We start from the raw sequence: 10,897 nt of genomic DNA, 5'->3' as shown, positions 1-10,897 counted from the left end.
GCCATGTGCTATTTTGAGACTTTACTCATAGTTTCTAGTAGCCAATTCTCAGAATAATGTGACAATACAGTTATTATGCTCCCAGAGAGATGTGTTATTTGTTTATCTAATATATATTAAGAGTTTCCTGTGTGCCAGGCATCAGGCTAGACACTGAGTACTTTGCTAGGCACTGAGGCATATGTTGCCCAGTTTCGCAAAGCTGTGAATTAGTAGGGTGAGACTCAACCTCAGGTGTGTTAAACTGAAGTCCACACTCTTATTCTTCTCACACATTGCTTCTCAGTCTCCATGTCTGTAAAATATGTGTGAGTTTACTGACATTTCCCCCCCATTTCCTGTACCAGTAATTCCCTTGGTTACACATTAGAATCATCCAGGACTCTACTTCAAACCAATTAGATAACTATCTCTAGGAGGGAGGGGGGAGGGAGGGAGGAGGGAGGAATAAATGTCTTGTTTTAGAAATTCCTCAGGTGATTCAAATGTGTTTCCAGAATTGAACACCAAATACTATAAATTCTAACTTAACCCCCCCCCACTTATTTCTAATTGTGGCAGAATACACAATATAAAATTTATCATCTTAACTATTTTAAGTGTACAGTTTAGTTGTGTTAAGTGCATTCACATTGTTGTGCAACTAATCTCCAGAACTCTTTTTATCTTCCCGAGCAGACCCTCTGAACCCACTGAACGATAACTCCTCATTCTCCCACCCCAGCCCCTAGAGACCACATTTCCACTTTCTGTCTCTATAAATTTGTTTATTCTAGGTACCTGATGTAAGTGGAATCATACAGTTTTATGTTTCTGTAACTGATTTATTTCACTTAGCATAATATCCTCTAGGTTCATCCATATTGTAGCATGTGTCAGAATTTCCTTCCTTTTTAAGACTGAATAATACTCCACTATATGTATATTTCACATTTTGTTCAGCTATTCATCTATCACTGGACACTCCCAACATTGGCTATTGTGAATAATGCTACTATGAACATGGATGTATAAATACATGTTCAAAATCCTGATTTCAATTCTTCTGCATACATACCCAGAAGTGGAATTTCTGGATCATATGGTAATTCTATTTTTAATTTTTTTGATGAACTGCCACACTATTTTCCACAGAGGCTGCACCATTTTACATTCCCAACAGTGCACAAGGATTCCAATTTCTCCACGTCCTCATCAACACTTGTAATCTTCTGGGTTTTTTTTGATGGTATCCATCCTCAAGGGTATGTGGTTGTAGATTCCAGTTTTTAAATCCAATTATATTTGTGTGGGGGAGTCTATCACATAATTTTAGTTTTAGTTATGTGTCTGTGAATCTCTAAATGATTTCACTTTCACTTTGCAACATTTTCTTCCCTCATTTGGAGAATCTCTCCAGATTCAGTATTGATCACTCTTCTCAGAACTAGGGGTTATGTTAAATAGGCCTTAAACAGGATCACTGCTTTCAAGTTACTTAGAGTCTCTGGCTGGGAGCTTGCCTGCAGCCTTACAAGATCTTTGTCCTGGTTCAAATTGATACCTGCTCCTGTCTGGTGGCTAATTTTCTCAAGTCTTTGAAAGATGAAGATAGCTAAATATACACTGTAGCCAGGTGAAGGGTGAGAAGATATTCTATGTAGAAAGAATAAGTGGAATGAATTGAGGATCTGGGAACGGACATAGTATTTTGGAAGGAAGACCAGCCTGATTAGAATTAAAATTCACTTTGGAAAAAGGTGGGAAATAATGTCAGATCAGTCAAATCCAGCTTTTGAAAGATCTTGAAAGTCAGGGCATTTGGAATTGTTGGAGCAGGTTGGAGGGCTGTCAGTCAGGTCCGTGTATGGTGGCAGGCCATCAGCAGTATCTGTACTGGTGGGCTGGAGAGGAGGGATGCTGTATCAGGTGAGCCATCGAAGACACTAAACTTGAAAATCTAAAAGTTATCTTTAAAGGATAAAATGTAACCTTGGTGGATGGATTGAATGAGGGGACTCTGAGAGGAAGAAGATTTTTCAAAACTATCAACATTTTGGGAATGAAATAGTTATCTTTCAAAGGAGATTTTAGTTGTGTGGAAAGAGCTCCAGTATTAGTATTAGGCTTAAATTTGATTGCAAGAGACAGGAATCCCAAAATATCAATGACTTAAAGAGGATGGAAGTTTATATTTCTGTCACTAAAACAGAGTCTAGAAACGAGCAGACCAGGACTCACATAACTGGCTGGGGTTCCCATGGTCCCTCGATCTCTGTGTTGCCAAAATCAGATTCACCTTCCAGCCTCCCTTTGCTCCTTATCCCCTTTTCACTTTCATTGACTATTAAAATCCAGGTTTTATACCATTTGATTCCCCACAATCAAACAGGAGTAAATGACACTGTACATCTGCCATGTGTCTTTGATCTGCTCTTTCACTCCACCCCTCCGGCCCCAGCCCTGGCCTCAGATCTCTCCTTTGGGTTTTTACCACAACTTCCTTGAATGGTCTTCCAGTCAGTCTCTTCTCTAACCCATCCTTCTCATGGCTGCCAAATTAGCCTTTGCAGAGCACACATCCATTCTGACTCACAGCCTGTTGATGATCTCTCCTGTTGCTTCTAGAAGAGTTAGAACTCTTGAGCTCCAGGTCAGTTAACTAAAATCTTGTCCCCCCAAAACAATCACTAAATTTCATTTTGACATCATCATTTTAATTTCATCTAATTTTCAGAACATCTTAAGGGAGATGTTTTAGCTTTTAGCTAAATTTCTCTTTAGGAGAATTAATGACAAGGAAAAACCACTTTAGTTGAAGTGTTTTCACATTCATGGCCAAGTAAGAAGCTGACTGCGCTCTACTTTTCCAATGTAGTCCAATTTTGTCTTATTACATCAAGACTATGTTCCTAGTTTATTAAAGATGCATGAGAGGATTTTTTGTGTTTTCTTTTGGCCCCCACAAGTCAGAGTTAGAAAGTTAGATCTGAGAAGGGTTGATTTGATACCCAGAAACAGGCCTGGCTGAAGGGCTGGAGGATCCTGAGAGCTCATGCTTTTGTGAGGTCTGCCCTTGCCTTGATGGTGCTAGGAAAGAGATGTAGTCTTCTCCCTCTGTTCCCAGGATAGGCAATGGGAAAGGAATTTGTGGTTGGGGGAGCATCTCTCAGGGCCTCTGTTGAGATGGATGTCTCAACTCTGATGCTCACTCTTATGGGACCATAGCTTTGTCTTATATCTCTGGCCTCTGGTGCCTAACCCATAAAATAGAGACTAGTCACAGGAATCCCCCATCTTCCTTGTGTGGTTGTTATCAAGTTAAAAGATGCTGGATTTGAAACAATTTCTAACTGCCTAGGATATGGGAGTTTTAATAACTCCTCTCTTCATTTTCTACAGCTTCTGTAACAAACTACCACAAATAAGATGGCTTGAAGCAGCATCAATTTACTCTCTCACAGTTCTGGAGGCTAGAAATACAAAATCAAGGTGTTAGCAGACCCTTACTCTCTCTCCACAGGATTTAGGAAAGAATTTTTCCTTGCCAGTTCCTAGCTTCAGGTAGTTGCCAAAAATCTTTGGCATTCCTTGGCTGTAGATACATCATTCTGATCTCTGCCTCCGTAGTCATATGCTGTTCTTCCTGTGTGTCTGTGTCTCTATTTCCTCTTCTTATACAATATGACCTCACCTTAACTAGTAACATCTACAAGGGCCCTATTTCCAAATAAGGTCACATTCTGAGGTTCCAAATGGACATGAATTTTGAGGGGACACTATTTAACACAGTATAGCCCCTCACTGTCTTTTGCAAGAATTAAATAACAGGCTAAGGGCTTAGCACAGCACTGCTATAGAAACTGCAATGAATGGGTGCTATTACTGCCACTCTGTCATTGTCACACTGTTTGCTCTTCCTCCTTCATGATCCCCCTCTCCCTGCCATTTCTCAGCTTCACAGACTTGGGCTTTGATCTGTTCAACTCTTCTCTCTCCAGTCATGAAATGATCAGGTAACAATCTAAAATTCTCTTCAATAGGGAAAAAGGTGTTTTTGCAGGGAGAGAATAAAGAAGGGATGCTGATAAGGTGCCTCATTAAAATAATCAATGAATTGAAAACAGGAGCAGTTTGAGGATCAAGGTGGCCTATGCAAAAATATTTTGGGGCCTCTAACAACTATACATCCAGCTAAACTCATATTTAACAAACAATGGAGCTGATACCTGTGTATCTATAACCTTGTGCAGTGAGGGTAGGAATGGTTTTAAGAGGGGCAGAAGGAGCCATCCAGGGGTAAGGAAATTGACTCAAGGAGAAATGGGAAGGAGGCAGCACCAGGTGGATGGGTGGAAAGAATACCGGATACCCAAGTCCTAGTTCCAGCTCTGCCTTTGATTGCATGTGAGATTTCAGGTAGGTTTCTCTTGTCTGGGTTGCAGTTTCCCCTTAAAATAAGGGGTTGGGTCATGAGAGCTTTGGGACCACATGCCTTTGAGGGGCTTGGAGAGAAGGAAGTGATAAAAAGAGCTCTGCTGTAGGGCTTAAGAAAAGTCACCTGCTTCTCATTCCAATGATAAAAATGGAACATCGCATTAAGATGCTGCATGATATATAAACTTCTCTCATCTGTTTTTCTCATATGATCTACGCAGTGAGGTAGGTGCATTATGAATTTGTATTCCTATTTTACAGATGGGGAAAGTGTCCTGACTACAAACACAGTGTTGTTTCAAAGTAGCAACAATGGTGGCTGCCCCTTGGCTCAGTGCCAGCTCACTCTGGGACTGGAGATGAGTTCCTGGGCTTCTCCTCAACCCAGCCATTGTGCATGCTCTGTGAATAGCTCTTGGTGGTGAGTAATTCAGACCTTGGGGAGGAAGGAGAAACTAATGATCAGGGTGTGGTTCAGCCAACAAGTATTTATCCAGCACCTCCTGCCATGTGCTGGGCACTGCCCTTGGCTCTGTGGGATCAGGAGTGAGCAAAACAGACCCAGTCACTGTCCTCAAGAAGCTCAGAGTCTCTCAGGAAGACAGGCGCCTAACCAATAATTACCAAGATTTAATGGAGCAAGTATGAGCATGGGATATGCTGTAGTGGAGAGGTTCCAGTGGCTTTGGGCGGGAAGGCTGAAGAGGTTCTCTGACTCAAGGGGCAGCCAGGGAAGGCTTATCTGAGGAGGCGAGGCTGCAGCTGAGACCTGTCTGGAGGAAAGGAGGCGGAGCTTGTTCTAGTAATGAGGGTGGATCCAAGGGTTATAGGAAAGCTGGAAAGAAGACCAAAACAAAGGTTCTGTTTTACTTCCTTTGTTGTAACTCCAACTTCCCCAAAGGACGCCTTGAAAAAAAGAGAAAATGGTTTCAGGAGCTGTTACTTATTTATTTATTTATTTTTGCCACCTCACAATTGAAACTGGGCTCAGGGGAGGAAGTTTAATGTGAAACTTGTAATGCATTTTAATTAACCCATAGTGCATTAAATGTAAAAGGCATTTAATGTAAAAACAGAGGCTCCACAATCATGCAGTCCCTTGAGCGGACTCCAGGCCTTTGTTTCCACTTGTGAGACACATTCTCTTGCAGTGTGGTCCTCAGAGATTTAGAGACTGGCCTTTTCCTCACCTTAGAAGCTGTAGGGTTTATCCCAGGGACAAGAGCATGAGTGGGCTTAAGTGCTGAGTGGGATAAGCTATAGCTTCACTGAAATTCCTGCTCCTCTCCACTCACACCCTGTCCTGGTCTTCTCAATGTGAAGTCTACTTCTAATCACTCCTCCTCCTTGTTCAAGGCCAGCTCAGGAAATCACAGTGTAGACAGACCTTAGAAATGTAATCTGAAAAATCTTCCATTGTTTCTGTTCTTTTCCTCACCTGTAACATGGGAATGATAATGCCCACTTCATAAGATTAATCCTTTGGATTTTCCCAGTTTTGCATTCTATAGATGTAGCAACAGGATTCAGAAAATTAGATGACTTGTGCAGCTAGGGGCAACAATCAGGAATGCAGTCCACGTCTTCTATCTCTAAATTTAGTGCCCAACCTGTATACTATGGCTCAATGATGTGTTATGAATGGTGGGGAGGTCTTCACTATACTAAAATGTGGATCCCCCTGGGGTGACCAAGTAAGGCCTGCACTGAAAAAAAAAAAGTTCAATTGGATTGTTGGCTTTTTTGCTGTTTAGTTATATAAGTTGCTCATATATGTTAGTGATTAAGCCCTTGTCAGTTGCATCATTTGAAAGTATTTTCTCCCAAAGTGGTCTTTTTGTTTTCTTTTTGGTTTCCTTTGCTGTGCAAAAGCTCATCAGTTTGATGAGTTGGTTTATTGGTTTATTTTTGCTTTTATTTCTGTTGCTTTGGGAGACCGACCTGAGAAAACATTTGTAAGGTTGATGTCAGAGAATGTTTTGCCTATGTTTTCTTCTGTGGATTAGCAATGAGATCCTGCTGTGTAGCACGTAACTATGTCTAGTCACTTATGATGGAACATGATAATGTGAGAAAAAAGAACATATACATGTATGTGTAATTGGGTCACCATGCTGTAAAGTAGAAGAAAAATGTATTGGGGAAATAACAATAAAAAGAAAAAGAAAAAAAAATTCAGAAGTCCTGTCCATAGGGCACTATAGTAAGCAAACAAATAAACAAAAAACCCTCTGATGTGCTTGTTTTGCTATTATGTGACCATCATTGGTCATAGCTTTAATTATTTGTTTTTTTGTGCCAGCTCATCAGTTGGAATCAGAATTCTCTGTCACAACATTGCCCTAAGAGTGTCATATGCTTTGCATGTTAAATGGCACGAACTAGGTCTGTGGTATGCTCAGAGCTCCACTTCCCTTTGTTCTGGGCAGCTGAAGGTAATGTGATCTCAACCCTTGACTCCCGAAGTCACCATGCAATCATGCTGGCCATCCTAGTATCAGATTCAGATAATGCTGTGGTCTCAAGGAGTCACTGCCATCTCTCTTATTTCCATGAACCCAATTCCACATTTATCAAGAATAGCCACTTGGCTTCCACTGTCCTTGTGTGGACTCCGTTACATTTCACAGGATTTTAACTGACACTACTTTCAGTCAGAAAACATGGGGGAGTGAGTCAGTATATTCTATTTGTTTTTTTTCTCTTCCCTGTTAATTCCCTTTAAAAAAAAAAATGGAAAGGATAGGAGAACTTTAAGCATTTTGAAAAAGACAGCTAATCAATACACATTATTCTCCAAACATTCTAGGAAATTCAAGGAAATTATAAAGTACCTCCTAAAGGCTCTTCAGTTATCTGTATGCCTGCCCTTCAGATAGAAAGTTTCCTCTTGGCACATAAAGAAGTCAAATTAGGCCCAGAAGAGACTATCCTTGTTGGAGCGTGAATGTCAAAGAAACAATCTTCAGTAAAATAGCTTTCTCTCTCAGCATGCTCTGGAGAGAAGAATAACTTTGGTTATTGGTAATGCCTGTGCAGAGCACAGTGAGAGAGTTTTGGGATCCTAAGAACTGATATTTGTATGAGACCAAAATGTCTCGGTGAGGATTTTCACTTACTCTGTTGTTGGTGAAGACAGTTCAGTCCAGGGTGCCCTAGGATTTGGGAGCTACAGAGGGGACAGGACTCAGCCTCTCCCAAGACAGAAGAGAAGTGCCTTTATCTAGGTTTTGTGGTGCCTGCTTGAAAAGTCTCCTTTCTTAGCTATATGGACAAACACTAGCCCATCTCCTCTTCCAAATTCAGAGGACTCGGTAAGCCTCTGAAGTTAAGACAGTGTCTCAGGCCCAGAGGACAGCCTCTTTGAAGGATATTTATGAACATTTTCCTGTGACCAGCTTTCATAGCTTAGAGAGTTCAAGAGAATTATAGAAAGAAGCAATCCCCAGGAACTGAAACCCAAAGAGTTTCACATTCATTAATCAAGCAAAAGTTCACCTTTCCTCTGGGTGAATTCCATGATACCAGCCCGAGCGGGCCAATAGGCTAGAGTCTTCTTTTGGAGACCCTCCTAAGGCCTGAGAGGAGGCCACACCTCTCGAAGCTTCCTGCATGTCAGAAGCAGCAGCCACCAGAGGTCCCTGGATTGGTCATCCTAGTCCAGGCTTGGTGTCTCTGCTTATCAGCTCTAGAAATTCTATGGTACACTTTCGTATTGCAGGAACTAACTCAGAGGTCCAACTCACCTACATCTGGGGGCTACTGTGGGAACATTCAATGCGTTTTAAATGCATTAAGGATGTAGCGTTTTTTAGAGCATGATTCTATAGGAGAGGAAATACTTTTCCTTTACCCTCTTAGGTTCTATGGCTGGACCTGAGAATTAAACTCTCATAGGACAGGTTAAAAAGGAGAAAAGCATACAAATTTTATTTAATATTTTCACATGTGCATGGGAGCCTTCAGAAGATAAATGAAGACTAAGAAGCTCTTAGGACAGAGAGCTTATATAGCATCCCCTCCCCTCTTTTAACCAAAGAATGATATATTTCTGGAAAAGTGAGAAGATAAAGGAAAGGGTATTTTAAGCTTCTAGGGGTAGTGATTTGTGGGAAAGTGACTAGGAAATATTTGGGAGAAATTAATGGAATATAAGAGTTATTTTAGTAGGTTTGTGTGTACAGATCCACTTTGGTGTCAGTTTACGTGATGCTAGGAATATTCTTCTCTTCCTGGTGTAGGGCGGACACCTTGCTTACAGGAAGTTTTATAACCTGTTTTTAGGTCAGATTGTAGACTTCAGAGAACTCCTGAATGTGCCTTCTGCTCAAAATAATCAATATGCCAAAGTGGCATATTTTGGAGGCATGTTCTGAACCCCTTCATTTTCAAATTTCAGTTTTTCTATATTCTATGCATAATTTGGGGTAAGTTACTGAACTTCTGTGAGCTGAGACTTTTGTGCTCTTTCATAACTCCTCCTTATTCCTCAGTTCCAAGCAGAACCTTTTGGTTGATACCTGGTCCTCTTTAAACCCTTGATTATACCATACACCAAGCTTGATTAAGTATGCCTCCAACTGAGAGCCAGCTCTGGTTTCCTGATGGGTTCAAGGATGTATCGCACAACCTTTGAAAGCTTCTATCACATACCAATTTAACCCACATGGTGAGGATATGGTGACAAATGAAAGAGACCAAATGCCTGCCCTTGTGGGGCTTATATTCCAGTATGGAGACAAATAATAAATAATAATATAATATATAAAATAATAGAATACAATATCATGTGACCTGATATTATACAGTATAATGTAAGTCAGTGCTAAGAAGGAAAATAAGCTGCAGAAGAGATCAGGAAATGAGGAGATTGGGAGGTTACTTCTCTGAGGAAGGAAGTGATGTTTGTGCAGAATCTTACATAAAAGGAAAAAATGAAACATGAATACATGGGGTAAAAATGAACCAGGCAAGAGGAATGACAAGCACACATTTCCTAAGACAAGAGGGTAACTGATGGGCTAGAGCACCAGAGTGGCCAGATTAAGTGAGCAGATGGAAGGAAAAGAAGTTGCGAGGTAGTGGGAAGCTGGATCAGCTCAACTGGGGTCTTGTAGGTGTGGTGAAGACCTTGGCCCTTATTCTGAATGAGAGGGAATTATTGAAGGCCCTGTGATTAGCCTAACGTATCTTTATAGGATCGTTCTTGTTGCTACAGGGAGAAAAGGCTATAAAGAGGAAAGGGTGGGAAAGACCTGTGAAGACTGGCAGTATTCCAGACAAGGGATGTGAGTGGGTTGGAGCCGGGTGGCTCTGGTGGAGGCAGCAAGAAGAGGTTGTACTCAAGACGTATTTCAAAGGTAGGAGTGGCAGTACTGGGGCTTGGATCAGACAGCAATGGGGAGTAATGAGAAGAGTCAGGGATGACTCGCACTCTTTTGATTTGAGTAACTGAGTGAGTAAATTTGCTGTTGACTAAAGTGAGAGGAACGGGTGAAGAAACAGGCTGGAGAGGTTAGAAATCAGGAGTCAAGATCAAGATAGCCAACACACACTAAAGGAAGGCCTTGCTTTCCCACATCAGAGATGCAGCCAACATTCTCAGGCCTCTGATCACAGAACTGAAGGCTTGGGAGCACCCACAGAAGGAGCCCTGCATGATCATTCTAGGAAGGATGCAGAGCAAGTGTGACTAAACCTGGGGCAGCTAGAAGTTAGAGAGCCTTAAAGATGAACAATATTTGAGCATGGAGAGATATTCAACACTGTATTTGGATTTGAATATTTTTTATAAATAGTAAAGGAAAACAGATTCATGTACTGTTTCATAATTTAATAAATGCTTTCAAATCCATCATTATATTTATCCTACGAGGTAGGATTATCTTCATTTTGAAGATGAGAAAATGGAAGTTCAGAGATGTACAAAGATTTGCCCAAGGTCACACAGCTAACAGGTGAAGGAATCCTCAAATCTAGGTTTTTCTGACCCCCGCCCCCCAGTCATTTCCATTTTATTTTGTTGTTTCCATTTCATCATGGTTATTTTGGAGTAGTTATATATTGATCCTCCCAGTATAAAAAAACCAAATCAATCAAACCAAATAAGGGTTTAAACTGTTCTCTTTGTCCTTTATTGACCATAAGTGACTCATGTACTCAGCCCCCACATACCCACACCCAACTGTAGCCCATGTTCTCCACTACAGGGTTTTCTGGCAATGTCACTTTCCTGGCGCAACTAAGTGGCTAATGAGCTTCACCCCAACTCCTGTCTCTCTTAACAGTTCCTTTTTATCAATGGCTCATTTGCATTGAAAGACATTTTCATGCCAAGCAATATTTTTGGGAACATTTTACAACTCTTGTTGTTTAAATTTTTAAAGAAACTGCTTGAAAGAGGTCTAAACCCTTTCCCCTACTGGATTATTTCAGAATGCAAGTAGAAGAGAATAGTTTTTCAATGAACATTTCAGTAATT

General features: G+C 41.0%; 1 long non-coding RNA gene across 1 annotated transcript in view; it reads left to right on the top strand.

Moving 5' to 3' along the window:
- The first annotated feature begins 4,685 nt into the window (after window positions 1–4,685).
- The window catches only part of LOC125121310 (uncharacterized), an 87,846-nt gene continuing 81,634 nt past the window's right edge, over window positions 4,686–10,897 (top strand). Inside the window, exon 1 of the long non-coding RNA XR_007133434.1 lies at window positions 4,686–4,837. This is a non-coding gene — a long non-coding RNA (uncharacterized LOC125121310). The remainder of the gene's footprint in view (window positions 4,838–10,897) is intronic.

This window comes from Phacochoerus africanus, chromosome 2 (assembly GCF_016906955.1).
Source record: "Phacochoerus africanus isolate WHEZ1 chromosome 2, ROS_Pafr_v1, whole genome shotgun sequence".
NCBI classification, from domain to species: Eukaryota; Metazoa; Chordata; class Mammalia; order Artiodactyla; family Suidae; genus Phacochoerus; species Phacochoerus africanus.
The sequence above is the reverse complement of the archived record's forward strand: the minus strand, read 5'-3'. Positions and strand labels throughout refer to the sequence as shown.